This window comes from Antennarius striatus, chromosome 21, assembly GCF_040054535.1.
Source record: "Antennarius striatus isolate MH-2024 chromosome 21, ASM4005453v1, whole genome shotgun sequence".
Lineage (NCBI taxonomy): Eukaryota > Metazoa > Chordata > Actinopteri > Lophiiformes > Antennariidae > Antennarius > Antennarius striatus.
Genome location: NC_090796.1, coordinates 13,220,483 through 13,241,869, shown reverse-complemented (window position 1 = coordinate 13,241,869; position 21,387 = coordinate 13,220,483). Strand labels below are relative to the sequence as shown.

The window sequence follows — 21,387 nt, the reverse complement described above, 5'->3', positions numbered from 1 at the left end:
CCAAATGTCAAGTGAGAAATATCCCTCGCATTAACTTTAGTAACCATAAGACACTGCTCAGTGCGTATGTAGGAAAATGCGTCTTCCTCAAGCGTTCCACGGACTCCAAACACGACGTCTACGTGTAGAAAAATCTTACAAAATGGAACTTCAATGAATCTTTGAAACACAACTGATGACTCTCCGTAGCGTTACGGCAAACAACTGGTTGTGGAGCAACATTAGCGTTGGCTTGAACTTGCACATATGCCCACCTGACACGTCTACGTCTGACATACACTTTCTGGCTTTTGCCTCAATGACTCCTGGGGGAAACATTTAACTCTCTGCTTTCTAAACGCTCCAATATGTCCACTAGCTGACTGCTGCCTACGTCTGTTCGCCTTTAGCACGCTGTGGTCTCAGAGCTACTTAGCTGATGGAACACCAACCATTGTTGGTTATCCAGGAAATATTAAATGCTTTCGATGCCTATGGCAATTCATTGAAGTTGCAAGTCCATAGGTGCTACAGGATGATCTGCAGGGACAGTTGCTGAGGAGATATATGTAATCAAGATGCAGGACGAACGCAGCAGAAGTGCAAAAAGATAATGAATGATTACCAGCAGCTGAGCCTGTGAATGTGGAGACGGGCAGAAACCAACCTACCAGTCATATTGTGTGCGTTTGTGTGCCGTTAATGATTTCCCCGGGCCTCCTGCGTTGTATCGTCCACTTTGTCTGTGCCCTGGAAGGAGGAAAAAAAAAACACAATAGAAAAATCAGTAGGCTGGATGATCGACTGAAAAGAAGAACAGAGGGTAGAGGGAGGAGGAGGTGAGTGATATATCATATAGAAAGCAAATAAGGCCTTTCTGTACAAAGGGCAGCACAGGACACCCACCTTTCCTCAGTTTTTCCTTTCACTCTTAATGCATACATTTGTATCTCCATTTCTCTCCCTCTTTCATTTGTTGATTTATTTCATTTCAGCTTTTTGCTTGCCTCCTCTTTTCCCTCTCGAGATGTTTTTCATCCCTCTTTTCTAAACTGTCACACAAATTGCCATTTCTATCAGTCTCCACTTTTCTTCCTGTCTTTTCCTTTCCCTTGTTTCTCTTTTTGTTTTACCTTTAACCATCTCCTGTAAAAATGTTTCTCTGGGCCAGGGATAAATGTTTGGTTTTCATGTTTGTCTGTAAGTTTACAGGCCGGAACTCCAGTGTCAAAATGAGTTACATCCTCCTATAGCTGGTAGAACTGGTTTCAACGTCACTAAAACTGGAGTTCTTCACAGACTGACATTCACGTGCACCATAAAGTCAACTTCTACTTTTCGGGTCAGAGGAGTTACAGCAGAGAAACAGATACAGATCTCGCTCATGCGACAGCTTCCTCAAATGATCAAATGGTCCGATTATTGAATTAACATATTGGTACTTTAGATAATATATTTATGTTCAACCATAAAATCCTGGTTCATTTGCTTTCAGACCTGAACAAACCACTCAAAGGGATCCAACAGATCCAGTGTTGAATTCACAAACACCCAGACATCTGAACTTTGGGGCTCCAAATGAACCAAATGTGAATGCATCATACGCATTTGCAGCTAATTAATTAGGTACAGCTCATTACAGATAGTTCTACATGAGCAGAAATTAACTTGAGCATTACTAGACACAACTACTTTAAGATATTTAGCTAAAATCTCAGGCCGGGCAAACTCCATTTGGATCTCTTAACTTCAAGTAACTGAGCTGACGACCCAGAAAATGAACTACAGTGAAACTTGTATCAATGCCACAGTTATCAAATTACCTCCTAATTTTGTTTAATACACAAATGAAGAAAATGATGAAAAAAGACAAGGGTTCGTAGTTTTGCACTGAGCTGAGAGCTTGGACGTCTTTGGAGGAGAGTGAACTTGAAAGTCATGTCTTTTCATTTTGCTAAACCCTCCTAGCAATGCCATCGCCGCTGCCAGTGCGACCTTTTCTCCATCATGCCGACATGAATAGCTCCCTTTGTTGCAGTGAAACTGCACTGGCAAGACTCTAATTAGCTGGAGAGCTCTTCCCCCTGTAGATCTGCATGGGCAAACGAGACAGGGTACAAGGAGGGAGGTGGCTCACCGTGAGGGGAGCTGGGCTAACAATAAGGAGACAGTCTGAATGGAGAAGCAGTCATATGATGCCTTCCTGATAAAACATACTTAAAGAGCTTGGTCTGAAAGGCACACAGCATGAGGGTGGGGTAGAGTTTTTATATCGGCAACCAGGATTCGTCCAGGCAACGTATGCTGCATTCCCCCTTTAAATGCATCAATAATGCAATTGCATCAACAGTCAGCGTAAAATAAAAATTAGCACACACTTACCATGGGTCATGTGTGTCCTGAACAGTGTTGGTGAGTTCAGAGCGCAGTCTGAATTCTGATATCAGTAAAGTTAGCATACCGTGCGATCACATGCTTGTGCTATATTTGCACTAAAGCTATGGATAGCTATCATACAGAGCACATCCGATCCAATACCAGTGAAACATCAGTTAATGCAGCGCACCATATGATGAAGACCTCACCAACTGAACTGGGTCAGACATGACCAAAACTTTAACACATCCAAATGACCAACAAACTAATGAAGAAAATACCAGATGAAAGTCCAAGATACTGATGAAGAAGTGCATCTTTGTTCATGTTGACGTCTTGGTATTTAAAGATATAGAAATGTTTCTGAAGCCAAAGGTATGTGAAGCCAGGGGTTGCGGCTTAATGGAAGCATCTGATAATCTGATTGTTCTAAATTAGTCTTACAAGCCCGGACACGATAAAAGAAAGAGAAGCTTTGATAAGATCCGCTGAAGACGGAGTTTCGTGTTCACCATGACTGGTTGATTCTTATCCGACCAAGCCCGACTTTTGGGTCCCAAAATCACCACCGTATCGTTACAATTTCAAAGAGAGGCAGCCCTGTAAAAAAAGTTGAGTGTTTGAACCGGCCTGCCAGCAAGATGCTTTAATCAAATGGTGGGATTGCTGTTTGGCGGTTATTTTAGAGTAGAGAATTTCCTCTTCCACTTTTCAATTTAACAATGAAGATAGTCATTAGCTGGTTTCATTCAAAAGGGATAGGCATCACAGTTAAGTTTTTTTTTTCTCCACATACAAAGAAGTAATTCTGAGAGGATTCTTCGGTAGGACATTAACTTCATGCCAAAGTGAAACCCTCACCATTAGGATCCCCCCCACATAAAATAACCACAGTGGCCTCGAGTCGGTCCAAAACAGAAGCAGAAAAAGTTTCCCCACTTAAGATGACAGTCAACTGAAAATTTCTTGGGGCTAAATTCTATCAGTGGGCCCCAAGTTCACCACTCCACCCCCTCTCTAGTGGCAAATGCAAGGCTTTGAACTTCAGGATGGGGGGCGTGGGGGGGGGCTGTCAGCACAATGAATGATGGATAGAAAAATCGCATTCTGCCTCACTGCTTGCCTTTGGGGGAGATGGTCTACTGATAATGCAGACTGAGCCATGAAAGGGTAAACATGGTATGTCATAAAAACCGCCATCGCTGCAAAGTGTAATTTTTATATAGGAGGGCCCAATTTCAGCTTAAGATTTTAATCAACCTGCATCAGCGTTGTTTACCTGCATTTTTTTCAGAGTGATGTCCAAAACAGAACACAGCCGACAAAACTTATCAAGAAGCCATGAACACAAATAAAAAGGTAAGACAAAGACAAGGGTCGTTTCTGTAAGTAGCTCTCATTGAACCCGTTGAACTTTACAAAGTCAATGCACACCAATCACACTCTAAAACTATTGGTATGCACGGCTGGGTTAGGGTTAGTTGGCACTTTGAATTGCAAATTAGGGACTGAGCACTATTGTACACATTTATTTATTTGACACGCAGATTTAATGAAGAACCAAAACCAACAAAAACAATAGAGTTGGTTTGGTGTTCAGACGACTAAAGCCAACACTAAAGGCAAATACTACTGGTCTACATTACTGTATATATTAAGAAAGTCTATTAAATGTTAGATTCCTTATATTCATATTGTACTAATGTCAAGTATTGAACTACACAAATTGAAAACAAACATAAAGAAGTGTCCAGATAATAAATGGATCCTCTCATCAATAATTTCTTTAATAAAGTGTCTGTGGGAGATCTACTGTATATCCATCTGCTTCCTTGTTTTTCATTACGATTAAATTTTATATTCATGACATGAGATTCTTATGATGTCCCTGAGAAACATACTGCAGGCTAAAGTTCAACGCCCCAAACATGAAAACAAGCCGATGCCTTCAGGGACAGCCAACTAATGTCATCTGACATGGGGTTTGCAGTGCGTGTCAGTAAAGGACAGCAACGTGGAGGACCTGCAGCGTGATGGTCGTTGCATGAGAGGGTTATGGGAACTGTATTGCTCATATGGAACTGATGTAAATTGGGGACAAAAAATTGTTTCTTCATGCAGCTTTAGCTGTTGTTCAAAACAAAAACATGTTCTTGGTTTGAATGCATTCTTTCACCCCACCTATAAAGCATGAGTCTCGGCCAAGAACATCAGGAATGAATTCACATGCTATGAGCACTGAGCTTGTTTGTTGGAAAAAAACATTTATTCACACATACATGGACATGAATGCCAAAAACCCCCTCCCCACTCACACATACACACAGAACGTACAATTATTGTTCTCTATTCCATCATCTGTGTGTCAATCTATTCACGCCGCGGAACAGAGGACGGGGGCGCGGGACGGGTTGACAGCATGTTCATAGTGTTGCTCCAAGGGCGGTCGTTTTGTCCTGGTGAAAGCCGGGATTTAGAACATGGGCAGTCATAAAACGCACAGCACTCTGATGGCCAAAGGAGAGATGAGGAGGACAGCAATAAGGCGAGAGATGACAAAGATAGACAGTCACAGCGACTGAAAGACCAAGGAGACACAAGGCGTCGTTGATGAGGGGCTGCACAGCTGGATGGTTCAAGGAGATGAAGGGGGTGGGCCACGGCAAACAGAGAAGACAGTGCAACGGGCTTGTCAAAATGAAAATTTACTGTCGGTCAAGCTGCAAATAGCTGTGGACCGTGCCCCTGACACTGTATTTGCATGAAGTATTCGTTGAGGAAGAGAGGGAAGGGTGTTGGGTGAGGTAGAAGGAAAAAGCTAAAGCTCCAGAGCACCCAAAGGAAATGCATAGTTTCAATCGAAACAAAAAAGAATGTTGACAATAAATGTTCAACAGGATGCAATGTGTTTAAAATGAAAATGTTGTAAAAATTGCAAGAATTCATAGTCCAGTTTCTACAAAACTTCAGGAATCCGCTGGATTTTGTATGGCATTAAAATAATGATTCCAGTTGAATAAAGTTCAGGTCTTCCAGTATTTCCAATGCATTGGCTCATTGAATAATAGAAATTGCTGAAATGTGTGAATGTGGCAACAGAAAGACAGTTAGAGGTCGGTGTCCATCTGACCATCCGGTACCAATCCATTCATCTGTACATAAACACACAAACTTCTCTCCATTTTTGTAAAAAAAAAAAGTATATTCGCGATGACACAACAACATTTTCCCTTTGGAGGATCCTGGTAGGAAAAGGAAGGAGGAAGCTCAACAGGTGCATGACACCAGCTGGGGTCCACCAAAGCTCAAGACATGCATTAAATCACCCTGGCCTCCGAGCCACAGCCCCGCCCAGAACAGAAGCTATCATCACGGAGGCTAAACGCGATTAGTGTCCAGTGGTAATCTAGGGCCTATTCATTCCTGCTTAGAGTAGGTGACACATTTGATTCATGGGATTAGTCTGCCTTGACTCACAGTGTACGGGAGGGTAAATCTGGGGATCCACATTGGGGGGTGGGGGCGCTGAAAAAGGAAGGAACTGCGAGGAAAAGGAAGACGAGATATCAAAGTAACGGAAAGGGGAGCAAGAGCCATGAGGCCGACACTTCCATAATTAAAGCAGACAGTTCCTTTGTGCAGCCATGCCATTAACATAACCCCGTACACTGCAGGGGCCGTGGGTGTATTCAGCTCTTTAGTTTGTGTCTTAACAACATACGTAATGAGACCGTAAAACATGAGAGGCCCTCTCATGCTGAACATCCCGCCATGCACGGGTGTGAGAAGCTCATGTGCCATTTACTTTTTTCCTTTTTTTAAATAGGAAGTCGTCACATCAGGTCACATAGGAAGAGTCGGCATCGGCCTGATCTGGAAAAGATTTGACATTAGTAGGACCTCATCAATGGTGCAGAAAAGAATATTGTATTGCTCCCACAGTGGGGACATAGCCACGAGGATGAATGCTAATTAAAGCTAATGATGCAGCAGACGTACGATTCGCCAAGGGCCAACTCAGTCCAGTATTTTAAATGTATCTGTCAGATTCCCAGACTTTATTAAATATGTACAGAGCTTTAGGGTCCAAAAAGTGATGCCAATGAGGAACCATCTCAGCAAGAAATCTTTCTAACTGCTAGTAGGTGGAAATCACCTGGATTCAAATACAAGTGTGCAAATTTATGAGAACATTGACCCAAGTGGTACTTTCTTCTCCTAGCAGCTGCCACAAATGGTATCTAAAAGCACCATTTCTGGGTGCATTATTAATTACCAAAACTGCATTTTCCTGACTTGCAATTAACTTTTGAAACCCGACTTTGTTCTCAGCACTCATTCACATCCATAAATAAAGCCAGTTCAGCATGTGATCTCACAGGCACGGTCACATATAGACACCCTGCCACAGTCAATTTAGCAAATGCCTATGAAAACGGTTGTGTTTTATGATGCAATTAGAAACAATAAGAAGCTAGCGGTTGAGATATTCCACACAGGCTACACACAAAACACTGAGAATCCATGTGACCTACCACATAATTTCACATGTGGCTATGCTTAAGTTATCTATGACCCTGTATCTCATCATCTGGAACCGCTTTTGCTGCCCCAAGCTCTACATTTGCTTTAAAATGAAGTACAAATAATACAAAAAGAAATGTGCGCAAATATGCACAGAACCGGAATTGTGTTCATCTTCCCCGGTTTCAAGCAAGTATACAAAGGCTAAAGCTACAAATCGAGTCATGAACTCAAAACGGAGCCATTTTTGTCAGAACATTTTGCTTTCCTAAAAGCAAAAGTAAATCTTTAGCAGCTGACAAAGAAGTCTGAGTTTAACATTCATAGATAACAGATATGATAAGTCTCTAATCCAGCAAGCACACAATTTAAGCCCGAAACCACAAATGCAAACACATTATACACACTACACTGTAAAACAGACATTAACTATTTTGCAGAAAGAACAGTTGGGAGTAGAATTATGAATAACAAAGAGGAATCACAGCAGAAAATATTCTGCTTCTGGTTTTCCACCATGAGATAACTTGCCGTTACCTGATGTGACATAGTTCCAAACTGAAAAATAAAAGCAAGAGTTGCTGGACTTCGATTTCTATATCTCAGACATTGTAATATTCACTAAATCAAGAACTGCAATGTTTTCACAGGTTCAAGTGTTTTCCACTTCCAAAGCCGGTTGGGACCATAACAGTGACACAATGGTATTATGTTCAGAAGAAACAGTTCATCTCAAGCCCAATCCTGACTCCGCACAAAAAAAATCCACACCTGTTGGGTTCATCTTCACAGACCTGATCACTGGATCCTCACAACATGTCTACCCGGACTGAACACGCAGAACATCATATCTATTTCAACTCAAAGTAAAAGTATATTCTACCTTCATTGATCAGGTTGAGTAACAAATATAAAAACATCCAAAGCAACAACAATCAAAAAAGCACAAAATCCATCAAACTTCCAACACTTGGAATCTTGCTTGGTCAAAGATTGACTTGATAGCAAAAAAACAACAAGAACTAATTTCTGCTAGTGTGTGTGCACATTGCAAGCCAATCAAGATAAGCCAAGGCCAACAAATAGGTGCAAAATAACAACAAAAACATTCATATCACATCAGATCTTAAACACACAAAGCCTTGAATTCACAGTGATATGTTGTCCATTGTCATAGTAACCACACAGAAACAAAGAGAGTCTGCAAAGCTACTTGTAAGTCTATGCATCCTTATGTGTTTTGTAGGCTCCTATTATTAATTGCTTTCCTCTGTGGATTTTCCATTTTCTCTGCATTAAAGTGCATTCCAGTGGCGTATACAACGAACTTAATGAGGTGTCTCTCTATGTCGGGTTTTGCATGTGCTAGCTTTTTTTATATGGCCACTACAGTTACAACCACACAGACAAAAACAGAACTGGGAGACTTAACTTAAAACAAAGACAAGAAAGTACAACAGCAACTGAAGGAAAAGTAATTCCCAAAGAAGGTTAGAAGGACAGAAGGTACAAATGCAAACACAGTGAAACAGGGTGTCTGATTAACTACAGTACTTATTTATTTATATACTTATTTGTAATGATTAAAAACCATCATCAATCAACAATGTCAGGGAACAGTTTAGGCTATTTCCTCATTTATTACCACAAACTTTATTCAGCTGTCTTTAAAGCTGCGGACTTTGCTTTGTCAGCCCTCCCCAACACTTATAGCGGGATTGGGGAAGCATAGCTCAACTTAAATTAACAAATCGGCCTAGTAAGTAGCAATCTATAAAGCTAAAAAAAAAATCAAGCTGACTGGGAAGTGTCAAAATATTCATGTCCTCGTCTTTCTCTTTAATTTGACTTGAAAAATGAATAAAATTCAAAGGATTCCCATATTAAAAATCTTCCTGTTTCCAGCCACTGATGCAAAGCTAACCCTTTAGGACTGTTGTGTATAACCGACGTGAGAGTTCTCTTGATCTTCTGATCGTGGTACTAGTAAGAAAAATGTTCGTTGCATTTCCCAAGGTGAAACCAGAGCTTTCCTGAGATAGACGGAAGCTCCTTTACACCTCTTGGCTCTGCCTCCACCGATACTAAACCACAGGCACCTGCAGCCAACAGCATACAAAGCCTGATCCAAGTCACTGTGGTATCTGCACACTGACTGGCCAATGCATGTGCTCTTTAACAAAGCAATTTGCCCAAGTAATATTAGAACCAACATGGAGCCAATGCAAATACATTTTTATAGCTTAGTTTTGTGCAATCTGTGCAAATTAGTCTTATCCATTCTTAGAAAAAATGTTAACAGATGCAATGAATGTAAGGCAGCAGCATCTTAATATTGCAAACATTTTTATGGCTTCTGTAGCATAAAAATGTTTGCAGTAGTTTTTTTTGAAACGCAGTCAACAAGTCAGTATTTTATTCCGGAAACAAAAAGCATTTGCTTCTTCTGTTGGCTTAACATCACATGTTCATGCACACAAATCAAAGAGATGAATTACAACTACAGTAACGATAAAGAAATCAGAATAATACTGGGAGGTCAACAACTCACTCTAAGATTCTTACCCAACGGTTACAAAACATGCTGAAACCCTGCCTGCATCCGTATAGAACATCATCTTCGGTCCTGCTATATATCAATTAAAAAAAAGAAAAAGAAAATTATGCTTCAAGATAATTTCATTTAACAGCCATTAAAGCTGGATTCTGAAGCAGGACTCAGGACGGACACACCCTTGTTTGTGTTAGCTCAGCTCCAGTTTTTAATGCAGCTCCGCCATCCAAAGCACAACGTGTGTAATGTACAGTACATTATGTTCTCAACAACAGCATTGCACTTGTGTTGCAATCCCAGGCTTAGTAATCCTCTACTCTCCTCTCTGTGAGACTGAGGACACAGATAAGAAAGGTGTCCAAGTCGCTGCCTATCGGGCTGTGAAGGCTGATGTGAGGAAGCATTGTCCTTGCTGCTGAGGAGACACAAGTGGGTCTATATGCGAACATAGGGAGAGCTTTATCAAGGAAAGCCACGAGCATGGATCTAAATTACAGCTCACTGCACTTCAGATTTGAAGAACTAAAACTGTAATGTATTACATTACCATATCAGTTCAGGACAAGCAGGCCAAGTAATGTTGTGTACCCAGCACATTGGGTTGTAGAGAAGGGCAATAGAAGTAACAAATTATATGCAAAAGAATTTTCAATAATTTTTCGCTCCAAAAGCGTTATTATGTAAAAAAAAATCATTATTTCATCCATCAACAACAGACACAACCAGTATTTTATTAAGATCCTTTACCAAAGTTTAAATGACCATTTAAAAAAAAACAACTGCATTTTTCTATGAAATTTTAACTTAAGAATTTCAAAAAAAATTGCTTTTTTGTTTTCTGCTGCTAATATTAGAATAATAATTGATGTCTTAAGGGCAATTAGCTACACTGCAGAAAAGACCCCTTCAAAAATTCACATTTTTAATCCTTTTTAACTAAAATATTCATACTGAACTCAAGCATCTGAGGGGTTTGTACTTGTTACAAATTTCAAGCCAGGAACGTGCAAAATTTAAATCAGTTCTTGCTGATAAAAAAACAGGAAGGAACAGGCAGAAAGATGTAAATCACATGCTATTGACAACACAGGGAATAGATGTTGTAGGTTTTGTAACTCATTTTAAAAAGCATTATTTTAATTTACAATAAACATCCTGCAAAATCAGTTTACGAAAGATTTAAAAAAAACAACAACACCCAATTACAGCAGTTTTTGTTTCCAGTTTTCTGACAAAAGCATAGCAGTCACATTCTCCCAGCTTCTTTGAACTGACTTTGACTTTGTCATAAGTTCAAACCTCCTTTCACTCCTTTCTCCTCGCATGATAAGCTCTGCATCGGAGCTGAGGTCTGGCACGAGAACATAAAGGCAGTGCTGGCAGTCTCACACTAGAACCAAACACCCTGCCAAACTATGATGGTGAACATGCAACAGTTGCTGTAATAAAACCAGAGCAAACAACAGCACTGTCATCCGCGGTGGCAACTCATGCGCTTGTCATGCATGGCTAAAGGTAGAGCAGCGGTGAAACCGCAACTTCCTTCAGAGATGTGTCACTTGCTGCTGCATTCTAGGTTTTTAATTTTTAAGAAATGCACCATTAAGAGACTCTTTTCATTTCCTCTGAAACAGTACAGATGATATTTCACCAACGTACGGTTGAGATCAACAGCCGGTTGAACCCATATAGAGTTTAATTTTGGCTGCAGGCCAATGCAAACACCGCGATCCCATTAACTGTATCCTATCAGCTGCAGCAAAGATCTACCACCGCTTTGAAATTTCCTCTTTGCAGAAAACGTGATGCCAGCAACACAGTCCATAATTAATGGGTCAACACGTGAGCTACAACGCTTTTGTCGGATCAGATATCTCCGACATGGCGACACTCCTTATTCAGTAACTGCATGCTTTTCTTTTGTGCATAAAGAACTGGATATGTGACGGCTACGCCATCTGTGTAAAAATCAGAAAGATAAATAACATACAGACTAACTTAGCTTAAAGTTCCTAAGATGTTCAGATAGAAATAATACAAAATGTACCATACATGAAATTTGACAGCAAGATAGAGAGACGCCAATCAAACAACTCACGCAAAGCAGACTTGTATTGACTTAGGGAGGATTTGAAATGTTGAAACAGCCACTTGTTCAGGAGACAGAGGTCGACAGCCCTGGAGGACATTCTGTGATAGTTGGCGTGAACACATTACTTCTGAAATGTAAGGTCAGAGAAGAGCTAAAGGACTTCTAACTGCCTGATGTAAGCGCTTCCAGTGCAGCGTACGCCGTCTTCCTGCTGCCTGATGATAAGGCAGAATTGCCATTTCGCTCCGTTTTCTTCATCCAGAAATTGTCTTCATTCTTCTGTAATGAGCTGTTGTATGTATTTCCTCTTTTCCTATTAATGGGAAAAGCTATATCCATCCCATTGTGAGGCATTTTCAATGTGGAAGCCTTCACAAAGGTCACAAGATGCCGCTAACCAAACGCTTTTGGGATGACGGAAGAAACGTGCCTCTATGATGTTTATTTCTGTACCTCACCTTGAAAGTATGTTTGTCAGTCTTTTTCGCCCCCACCCGAGTTAATCATGGTTATATAAAGGTAGCTAGATTGCTATAGTTAGCTAATGGCCATAACACCAACTGTGAAGCACTGCCAGCGTTATATCATAAAGCTGTCAGCAGGACCTGTTTCACAAAGTCAAATGAAGGAATTTTGCTTTTCTTGTATGACTTGGCAATGAATCAGACTGAAACTGCCATTTCTGGTCACTTGTCTATACAGCCCAACATCAACTGACATTTGTCACAACAAACGCAGAAACGATCATGTCTGCTGTCACAGATATTCACGTGAGATAACCGTCACGAAGGCATCATAGACATCGGTATGTAGCCATGTTGCTGTTGGTTTTTTCAAACAGCTGAAAACAAAAAGGTGCATTTTGATGACTTGATTGCAGAAGAATGGGATTATGGCCACCACTGGAATGAAGATCTACCCATGACAACGTTCACAGACAATGCTATAAAGCTTTATTCATGTTTTAAATGTATTAAATGTCAGGTGTCTGGACTGTTGAACAGAGTTGGAACTATGAAATCCACACTTTTACCTTACTTCAATTTTATGGATGTGGCTTTCAAGGTGTGGAGTAAGGTCGGGTATACAGTATATTCTTCAGTCTGTCAGTCTAATTGGACGTTGAACACAACACAGGACTTTTTTCCTGTCGAGTGCATCGTGGACATCTTGCAAACCATATCATGAGCAGAACTGAGCTCACAGGACAGGGCAACCTCTATGAAATCATATTGACAAAGATATAGACAAAGAAATTAGAAAAGTTTGCTGCTTATACTTGCTTTTTAAGAAAAACAGAACCTCGGTGGTCTTAGACCGGTTAAACTGTAAAGCTAACATTCACTGTAAATTGACTGGAAACAGAGGTTTGCTGGATGGATTATGGCAGCTTTGCCTTTGGAAACAAAAACCAGGATCATTTCACAGTAACAAAGGATGTGTCTTTTCAGCAAACTTGTGATGTCCTAAGCCCTTTAAGCCACAGACACACTCCCATAACACTTCACAATCCCTCGTCAGCCTAATAATGTTTGATGCTTTGTGAAACACTACATGGACACACAGCTACATTGAAAATATAGGCATTCAAGGCCTGATACTCTTATTTTTCAGACTTCATTTGAGCAACTGGGGATTATATTTCTTTTAAACGAGAGAAAAGCAATCACAAAACTCTAGTCTTTACAGGTACCGGTCAAAAAAGAGACAATCTGCTGTGATGTAACACACAAAAGGCTCATATTAAGTTCTTGTTCTCTGGTGGGAATGCACAAGACAACACGTCGGCTCTACCCGTGCCTCCCCTCCTTCAGAGGATCCACCAACCTGGGAATCTGAACCAGACCACATACAAAGGGCAAACAAAGACTGTCACTATAGAAGGATGAAGAGCGAGGGAGGTGAGGCAGGAGGGGCCGTGGTTGGCGCCACAGCCCAACTCACTAAATTACTGAACTAATGTGCAACAGGCATGCGAGCATCTCACACATGTTCAAACACACTCCGAACAGTGTCTCGAGCGGTTTTATGCACGATAACTCTTTTCGTGAACAAAGCGGCATAAAAGCAAAGGCAGGGGACCCCTGTGTCGACGGCAGCCGAGCCTGGCGGACCTTAGCTTATCATTTGCACTGCAGCAGAGCAGTGAATCAATTTAAGGCACTTTGTTAATCAGTATCATGGACAGATATGATGTATTGGAAGGAAAAATAGAAACAAAAGTCGACCAGTGGCGGAGACGGAATGGGGTCAAGCAGAGGTGGAGGGAAGTTATGAGGGGACTCAGCTGGGACTCAGATGAAGAGAAGATGGGGAGGAAGAGAAAATAATCCTCGATTCGACTACGCTTAGGCTCCAGGATAGACAACATCTGTAGAACAAATTTCTTTCCGTTGTACCCCACCACCACCACCACCCTTTTTTTTTTTTTTTCCTCTAAAAAGTAACAAGAAGAGTCATGATGAGCTCAGGAAGAAAAGGAGACAAAACAAGAGGAGTCCAGCAAATTTAAAAAATGACGTAAAAGCAAAATAAAAAACAAAACCTTCCGAGAACTCTGTGACCCGAAATTTTAAAAAAATGAAAAGGTCTTGTGGGGAAAAAAATAAGCAAAACATTTTCACTCCATCCGAAGTCAGATCGCAAAATAGAACACAATTGCACGGGTGGACGATTTGGGATCAATTCAGGATCTTTGGGATACACGTTGTATGGAGCCGCATTTATGCTTGTTTTTTTTTTTTGTTTTTTTAAATGTATATATCCAGATTCTTCAGTTGGTTAGGAAATATGCTGCGATGCTTATTGTGGTCCAGAATGACCAAATTTCACTGCTTGGAGAAACAGCTCTTTTGATTTACACATGGCTGAGGTCAGATTGGCTCTGCCTTTAATTGATCCTAAACCTGTCATATTCGTCTGACTTAAACTAATCTAAACTTGGAAGCATAGCTGTCTGGTATAAAAACCACTATAAGTAAAACAGTGAGACATAAATTTTTTTTACACAAACAACCGAGGATGGATGACACTGGAAGTTGTGCTGGTCAAAAAGGTAAGTTCACCTGAGGACAATTGATTATGTATAGTAAAAATAGTGAGTAAAAGAAAGACAAGCAGAAAGAAGGAGAAGAGGGCAGAAGCTATGGAGCAATGGATTAAACCTTTTGAGGACAAGTCGACTGTGCCCCCCACCTCCACATACACTAACGCTCTCTGGGGTCAACATGTGGGGTGACAGACACGGAGCGAGGGGGCCCAGGGTGCGGGCCTGTAGTTGATTTAGGATTGTTGAACGCGGGCCAAAATTCCTGAAGGAATGCAGTAAGCCGGGGGGGTTCATAAAAACTAGTCATAAAAACCAGGCCAGAACTGGGGTATAAGAGAGGGAAAAAAAGGAATGTAGTGAATATGAATACATGTGTGTGTGCATGTGTGTGTGTGTGTGTGTGTGTGTGTGTGTGTGTGTGTGTGTGTGCATGTACATGCTGGTGTTGCTATGGTGAAACAAGATTCTTAACATGGTGGGAGAATTACAAATGGGAACAGTGAGGGTGTAGTGTGTACATACAGACAAATACACATACAGTGATGTGTATGCACACTTTTGTGTGTGTGTGTGTGGGGGGGGGGGGGTCAGACGGCAGGCGTGCACTAATATGAGCTCCATGAATGAGGTGTATGGAAAAAAGGCTCACCTATCTTTAGCATTCATGTGTTTAGCACTGAGCCCAGCCGAGCCGTCTGATGTTGGTGCTCAAGACAGAATGAATGAATCCATGAGAACCGAGTTTCAGGTTTCTTTTAGGAGCTGGCTGCAGGAGAAATACCAGCCATGAGACTAACTCTTCATTAATGCCTTACATGTTGAAATCCTCGGGGCTGCATGTTTTAAATACTTGGTAGCACCTTGGAGGAGTGCATGCTGTTTAATAGATAAATTACAGACACTCATACAGAGTTAAAACCAATCCAGATTCTCTTAATGACAATGTTATAAAGGCCAAAAATCTCTGTGGAAGTCTTCTAATGAGAGAGTTCTTCCATCCAAGTGCTTTTCAGCCCCTTATCAAAGGCTAAGGTCCATCAATGATTTGAAAGAGAACCTACAAATTATCTCGACTACGATTCAACCATCACCAGATTAAAACTACTCTCATTTCTATCGGTCAGCCACCAGAAACTTCTACACCAGACAGCTTCCTTCCAGTCCTTCAGATGTTGTCGAAGAAATCATTTAAAAAATATAAACATTAAAATGTCCTGGAAACGTCATACTTCAGGAATCAGTGGACCGATTCTATATGTGTTGACGGCGAAATGATTTGGTCATGGAGCCGTCTTTCTAATGAATTTATTTTGTCTAGCATCTGCTTTTTGGGACCCCAAAATACTGCCATGAAAGCGAGAATGAGCCACATCTTGCAACAAAATCTAATGATGTGGACGCTGAGGCTGGCGGTGGCTCTGTTTTATTTCCCGAAGCCGTTTGTTGCTCTTTTTTTTTTTTTTATACTAACGCCAATTTAATTTTGTGGTGTGGTTGTGACTTTGCACGCACTTGTAGACGATATCAATCGGTTTCATGAAGCAACGAATGCTTGGCCAGACAACCATTGAGATAACATTGTAGATTAAACGTATTGGACACACTGGAGGTTGTTGCATCAATGATTGGAATAAAACCAACAATGCTAAGCCTCTGTACAAAAATTGAGCACACTTATATATTTCACATAAACATGTACGTCTGTTTTCTCTGACTCACTGACATATACTGACCAATTATAGTGTGGTAGACCTCCACGATGGAGACAGATGTGGCCGCAGTGCGGTCACTTAATGTATTTGACTATGAGCCATTTCCTCGATGAAAATCATAAATACATCAAGTCCTGAAAGCTGAACCCTAAACTTTAATATACATGCATACAAATTTAAAGTAAATCTGAGCATGCCGGTCCTTTGAATTCTGTTCTTGGTTTCAGCTCAGCCCAGTAATGATCTTCTGGTCCCTGGCTGAGCGATCAAACGGGCTCGGTAAGTCTGTTTCACACTGAGGCCGTTTATTTTTTTTCTATTTCTTTATCAGCACCTTCTATTTATAGCTGTTTTACTGCAGCGACACAGCTTAGTACAGTATGTACCATAAAACACCGGCCTCCTCCAACCTCATCCCCAGGCATGCCTCGACTGTCGTCTCCCACCACTCTATACATGAGCATATGGAGACTATTGGAGTCATTCTAGACAGCAGGAGACGCACAACAACACAGACACAAAAGTCAACACACATAAATGCTATCAAACCGAGCTTTGGGCACACTAATACACAGGAGCACACAGACGGTGATAAACACACAACGTCAGACACCACAGAGACAAACACAAAAGGTCACACATACAGAGTGAAGTCATTCAGACATGGGACGAAAAAAAACGAAAGCAGTGACCACACAAAGCACAGAAGACGAAACATAAGAGGCACACAATTAATTAAATATCTGCAACTACATTCCAGTGTCATTTTAATGACACTGATTACAATCAGGCAATTGATCTGCAACAGTTTTGAAGCAGTAATTCACTGGTTCTGGAATCTCAAAGATAAATAGTGGATAGATATCTGTCAGGAAATTAGGAGACCTGATCCTTGACATTTTTGAACAGAATTCTGTACATTTTAAAGGCTGGTTGCTTCACAAAGAAAATAATAAGCAGTATGAAAATGATAAAAACTCATAGTTTGTCCAATACAGCCATTTTTTTAAACTTAAAAACACAGAAAGAGGCAAGAATAAAATCACAACTGACTGCACCAGACTCTATGCAAAGACTGTACAGATGACATGCATTCAAGCAGAGGGTAAGGTTATCTGAGCGTTGCAAACACAGAACTTGATTTATATTACCTCAGGAGCCTTGGCACGACTGAGTCGGGGTACTGAGAGTTCAAAGGTCAAAGCTCAGACTACAGAATGCAAGGAAAAAACATTAAAAAAAGAGTAAATGCCAAACCAGGGAAAATACATGCAGTTCCTTGGATCTGACAGAGATGACAACCTTCAATACAATGGTGAAACCTGTTTTGATGTCTGTTGCAGACGTCCAGAGAGGCCAGAAATGACGAAATCCCTCAAAATTGCCGGCTTTTTATTATCGGTAACAAAAAATACAGCAGATCGCAGATCGGTCAACCTCTCCCCAGGCCTTTGACGAACAAAAAGATGATACACTATGTCCCCATTTGAATCCTGGAGGAGAAAGGAACAGAGACAGACCAGGAAACACCTGGAACAATGACCTGGAGGTAGACATGAAGATGACTGAATTACATGGGGATTGCTGGAGACGTCAGCCTGGGATCAGGATGTTTGAAGATTCTTTGTTGGCAGTCTATGCCCAGAGCAACACACGATGTTGTCGAGCATTTCACTGAACAAAACCCACACGTGTTATCCTCCTTTATCAAGAAACGTCACTGGAAAGCTTTGTATAAACGATGGAGAACAGCTACGGTGTAAGTGTTATTCAAAGCAACAAATCCATTTGACAGTCGTCCAAAATACTGCACAAAGGTTCAAACAGCACCTCCACTTCCACACCCCCTTCACACACAAACACACACACACACAGTCGTGTCAAACCACATCAGCACAGTTAACCTTTACCGACTTGGCCAAAGTTCCGCACACAAGCTGCTTTGCCAAAAGGCACGTGGGTGATATTACGTAATCGAGATAAATCCTCAACTGGCAACGTGGCACGAGATCAAGGAAAGAGCGAAAGAAAATAACAACACACAGCGGCAGAGAAGATGCAATAAAATAATATGAGTCGGGCCAGAACAGAATGAAGCCAAAGCCTGGTTAATGTTCAGCCATCCATCATGTTAGATAAAGGAGAGGTGTGAATTTAATCAAACTCAACAGCACGATCTGTAAAAGCCTGCTCAAGGAGGAGGAGGGAAGATGTCCCCAGTGTGGCTTCAGCTCGTCCCGGCATGTTGAAAGCAGCCCTCTAACTTATAGAAGTTTAATGAGAAGGTGCAAAACATGGTTCGCTGATCTGGAACTCCTCCAAATACTGTACAAAAGGTAGACTGCTGCATTCCTGTCGCCGTTCCTTCTGTCCCTGCAGTGCTCTGTTTAAGTATAGCGTGTTAAAAATCAGATCTGAAACCAGGTTAAATGAATCTACTTCATCAAATTACTTGTTTTCCTCCTCGTATGCATTTAATAGTGAAGAGAGGATGTAACAGAGGTGAAAATCTTCCACATGGCTGCACGAAACTCAAGCCAAACTGACATGAGTGTTGCCGTGTACGTTTCAAACCCTGGGTTTTTAATGCTTGTCCCTCCTCTCTAGGCTTTATGAGAGTCCTCCGAAGTTCACTTCAGTTGTGTGGCAGAGGAGTAGGAGTACGGCAAACCGGAATATTTGTGGCCTGACGACAATGGAGCTGGAATGTCTTTCTAAACTGGTTGTTGCTGCCCACCACTCTCTAGCTGTTCCTGCCCTCTTTTCCCTCCGGTCTGTCTCAAACGTTTGTTCATCTTTCTTTCTTTTTTTTTTCCATTCATCTGTGTCTTTGCCCGTCTCGGAAGACCAGTCTGTTCCTGATTACGCATATGTTTGCTGCATCCACAGCTTCGTAACCATGTTTACAGCAATTTAGACATAATAAGCATGCTGACTACAGATTTTCTGTCTCTTTTTTTTTTTTTTTTTGGTGCTTGTGTTTGTTTCAAAAGGTGTTTACGGTTGCAAAGGCAGCTTTTTCATTGAAAATTGACACTGAAAGCTTTACATCCACAACTCTCAGGAAGGATTATTGCATGCAGGAACCACACGTCGGATTCTACCCTACAGACATGTGCAGACTCCTATATAAGGTCATAAACATCCACTGCGGACCGGCATGAGCCAGCATGTTCTTTTATGTATTCCCCTCGGAGCATGTGCAATAAAATGACCCACTTTCTCTCCAAACATGATATGTTATAACTCAACTTATCTGTACCGTTGTGTTACTCATTAAACTTGTAAACCAGCAGACGCTCGGCTCCTTTGTCCTCAGCCAGAGGTAAAAGATATTGTGAGGTCTCCATGTGCGCCATACGTGCCGTGTACATCTATAAGCCTGCACAGCTGAAGCGTAACAGGGGGAGAGTGAGAGCAAACACAGCCGGGGCCTTCCAGGGTGCGAAGAGGCGTCTGGCTTTGGGGATGGGGGGGACTAGGGGGGTTGGGGGGGGGACTTTGAATCTGGTTTTGCTTTCCATACGAGCGTGAGCCCACCGGCAGACTGGAATGTATATTACACATCCAGTATTATGTAGCTGGGGGAACCAACTGTTGGAGCAGGGGTTGGTGTTCATATCGCACCCTGCTGCACCTGTTCAGAGCCTCAACTGACACCGCCTGGAGGAGAAGACGGAGGGAGGGGGAAATGGGAGGCATAATGTAAAGCAAAAATACGGCCGGCTTTAGCATTGGAGCTATCAGCACTCGTGAGAAAGGGCAACCAGATTTAAAGAATTTAGCATCAAATTCCCATTTTTGGATTTCTTGTTGTGTTATAATTGTCACAAAGTTTTAATTTTTGTTTTTTGCCTTAATGGAAAACATATCTGTTGAATCTTTCATGTGTAAATATGTTAAACCACTGGAATACTTCAGGCTTTTAGCATATGTTAATTCTTGTCACACCAAAGGCGGGCTGTCCTCACTGAGATGTTTGTTCAAACACTTCAAACAACAAGGCATCGGGACGGAGAACCACATTCTCACATTCCCCTTATTTACAGAGGGTTTCTTTCCCTTATATGTGGATATTTTCCATCTTTTTTCTCACTTATTTTTCTTTTTATGATGAGATATTGTTGCAGTATTCTTTCACCTTTAATGCTCTTCATCCATCTCAATTTTTTTTTTCAGTGCAAGTTGCTGAGTTTTGGAAATATCAATTGTAGAGACGTCTGCCTTCCGTCAAACATAATGGAAATAGATGGTACTCTGTCTTTTTCCACAATTTCTTAAGTGCCAGCAGAAAACATGTATGAATTCTGTTTTTATTTGTCAGTTTCTTCCAGAGAAAAACTTTGTTTCTGCTGATGCAGGGGTCGGATCATTGAAAGCCCATATAATCTGATTTGGAGGTCAAAAAAAGGAACAATTTGTCATTTGGCATCAAAGAACATGTTGAAGTAAAAGTTAAACAAAATAAAAGGGACTCAACAGACACTTGATATTATTAAAATACACAAAAGCATAATTGATTTGTTTTTTGGTCGAAACTAAAAACTGAAATTATTTTTTTCCCCTTTTCCCGTTGACTGATTTTCAGATTAAAAAGATCCTCAAACTTAAAAGATGCTGGATATGTTTTTCATATAAGGTAGTTTTAGAGGCACCACATATGATAATTATTAGTCAGTTGATGATGTCAATGAATTCCAGGATCTAAAAAATGGTTTTAAAAAAAGCTATTAGGACTTGTTTTGTCCAACTAATCGCCCAACGTCTCAATTCTGTCCTTGAACAAGGTGGTAAGATCCCTTGATGCTGCTCATACTTTACTTCTGAGGGTAGACGGAGGAGATGGATGTTAAATCACTATGATGTTAGACAAAAAAAAGGAAATTCATCAAATGCGTGTATTTTTATGTCACCACGAAGTAGACACAAGACAGCAAAGACAAAGGCCACACATGCTCTAATGGATTGTTATATAAGTGCGCCAGCATAGATTGTCAGATGTAAAGATCTTGATGGACGAGCTCAATAGACACGCATGACACTTTTACCGTGGTGTAATTACCAGAGAGGTCCTGCACAAAGCTACTGGAACACGCCTGAA

At 41.1% G+C, this 21,387-nt stretch overlaps 1 protein-coding gene across 2 annotated transcripts in view; it reads right to left on the bottom strand.

Moving 5' to 3' along the window:
* Positions 1-21,387, bottom strand: part of thrab (thyroid hormone receptor alpha b) — a 108,708-nt gene that overhangs the window by 66,453 nt on the left and 20,868 nt on the right. For both annotated transcript variants that reach the window (XM_068305507.1, XM_068305508.1), the window contains exon 3: positions 651-729. The gene's annotated coding sequence lies outside the window, so the exon portion shown is untranslated. The remainder of the gene's footprint in view (positions 1-650; positions 730-21,387) is intronic.